General features: G+C 29.4%; 1 protein-coding gene across 2 annotated transcripts in view; it reads left to right on the plus strand.

Moving 5' to 3' along the window:
* The window catches only part of LOC138863185 (glycosaminoglycan xylosylkinase-like), a 20,567-nt gene that overhangs the window by 245 nt on the left and 17,822 nt on the right, over positions 1-2,500 (plus strand). The gene's annotated exons all lie outside the window — the stretch shown is intronic.

Raw genomic sequence — 2,500 nt, forward strand, 5'->3', positions numbered from 1 at the left:
TTTTAGCTCTTGTAAGGTATTATGTCCTAGAGTATTGTTAATGCTAATCTTTGGTTGAAAAAATAAAACAATATAAAATAATAGGTCTGTGTATTTGGAATAATATTTGTGTATTTATCACAAACAAAATTTTGAAAGCTGACGTGGCATATTTACTTTCATTCACCCCCTTGTTTGGTTTTTAGTTTTCTTGTTTGTTTGTTTTCGTTTGAAAAAAAAAATCAAACGAATAATTAAGATTGGTGTTCAATTTCCATGTGTGAAGTTCAGTTTTTATCATTGTCGGATTTCATGTTATTTTTGTTTCTCTAGTTTATTGGTGTTTATGTCTGAAGGTTTACTGGTGATTATGTCTGAAGGTTTATTGGCGTTTATGTCTCAACGTTTATTGGTGTTTATGTCTGAAAGTTTATTGGTGTTTATGTCTGAAAGTTTATTGGTGTTTATGTCTGAAAGTTTATTGGCGTTTATGCCTGAACATTTATTGGTGTTTATGTCTGAAAGTTTATTGGCGTTTATGTCTCAAAGTTCATTGGTGTTTATGTCCCAAAGTTTATTGGTGTTTATGTCTGAAAGTTTATTGGTGTTTATGTCTCAATGTTTATTGGTGTTTATGTCTAAAAATTTATTGGTGTTTATGTCTCAAAGTTTATTGGTGTTTATGTCTCAATGTTTATTGGTGTTTATATCTGAAAGCTATTGGTGTTTATGTCTCAAAGTTTATTGGTGTTTATGTCCCAAAGTTCATTGATGTTTATGTCTCAACGTTTATTGGTGTTTATGTCTGAAAGTTTATTGGTGTTTATGTCTCAAAGTTTATTGGTGTTTATGTCTGAAAGTTTATGTCTCAAAGTTTATTGGTGTTTATGTCTGAAAGTTAATTGGTGTTTATGTCTCAAAGTTTATTAGTGTTTATATCTGAAAGTTAATTGGTGTTTATGTCTCAAAGTTTATTGGTGTTTATGTCTGAAAGTTTATTGGTGTTTATGTCTGAAAGTTTATTGGTGTTTATGTCTGAAAGTTTATTGGTGTTTATGTCTGAGAGTTTATTGGTGTCCATGTCTGAAAGTTTATTGGTGATTATATATCAAAGTTTATTGGTGTTTATGTCTCAAAGTTCCTTGGTGTTTATGTCTCAATGTTTATTGGTGTTTATATCTAAAAGTTTATTGGTGTTTATGTCTCAAAGTTTATTGGTGATTATATATCAAAGTTTATTGGTGTTTATGTCTCAATGTTTATTGGTGTTTATGTCTGAAAGTTTATTGGTGTCCATGTCTGAAAGTTTATTGGTGATTATATATCAAAGTTTATTGGTGTTTATGTCTCAATGTTTATTGGTGTTTATATCTAAAAGTTTATTGGTGTTTATGTCTCAAAGTTTATTGGTGTTTATGTCTCAATGTTTATTGATGTTTATATCTGAAAGCTATTGGTGTTTATGTCTCAAAGTTTATTGGTGTTGATGTCCCAAAGTTTATTGATGTTTATGTCTCAAAGTTTATTGGTGTTTATGTCTGAAAGTTTATTGGTGTTTATGTCTCAAAGTTTATTGGTGTTTATGTCTGAAAGTTAATTGGTGTTTATGTCTCAAAGTTTATTGGTGTTTATGTCTGAAAGTTAATTGGTGTTTATGTCTCAAAGTTTATTGGTGTTTATATCTGAAAGTTAATTGGTGTTTATGTCTCAAAGTTTATTGGTGTTTATGTCTCAAAGTTTATTGGTGTTTATGTCTCAAAGTTTATTGGTATTTATGTCTGAAAGTTTATTGGTGTCCATGTCTGAAAGTTTATTGGTGATTATATATCAAAGTTTATTGGTGTTTATGTCTGAAAGTTTATTGATGTTTATGTCTGAAAGTTTGTTGGTGTTTATGTCTGTAAGTTTATTGGTGTTTATGTCTGAACGTTTATTGGTGTTTATGTCTGAAAGTTTATTGGTGTTTATGTCTGAAAGTTTATTGGTGTTTATGTCTGAAAGTTTATTGGTGTTTATGTCTGAAAGTTTATTGGTGTTTATGTCTCAAAGTTTATTGGTGTTTATGTCTCAAAGTTTATTGGTGTTTATGTCTCAAAGTTTATTGGTGTTTATGTCTCAAAGTTTATTGGTGTTTATGTCTCAATGTTTATTGGTGTTTATGTCTGAAAGTTTATTGGTGTTTATGTCTGAAAGTTTATTGGTGTTTATGTCCCGAAGTTCATTGGTGTTTATGTCTGAAAGTTTATTGGTGTTTATGTCTGAAAGTTTATTGGTGTTTATGTCTGAAAGTTTATTGGTGTTTATGTCTGAAAGTTTATTGGTGTTTATGTCTCAAAGTTTATTGGTGTTATTCCCAAAGTTCATTGGTGTTTATGTCTGAAAGTTTATTGGTGTTTATGTATCAAAGTTCATTGGTGTTCATGTCTGAAAGTTTATTGGTGTTTATGTCTTAAAGTTTATTGGTGTTCATGTCTGAAAGTTCATTGGTGTTTATGTCTAAAAGTTCACTGGTGTTTATGTC

This window comes from Penaeus vannamei, chromosome 2, assembly GCF_042767895.1.
Source record: "Penaeus vannamei isolate JL-2024 chromosome 2, ASM4276789v1, whole genome shotgun sequence".
In the NCBI taxonomy this organism is placed as follows: Eukaryota; Metazoa; Arthropoda; class Malacostraca; order Decapoda; family Penaeidae; genus Penaeus; species Penaeus vannamei.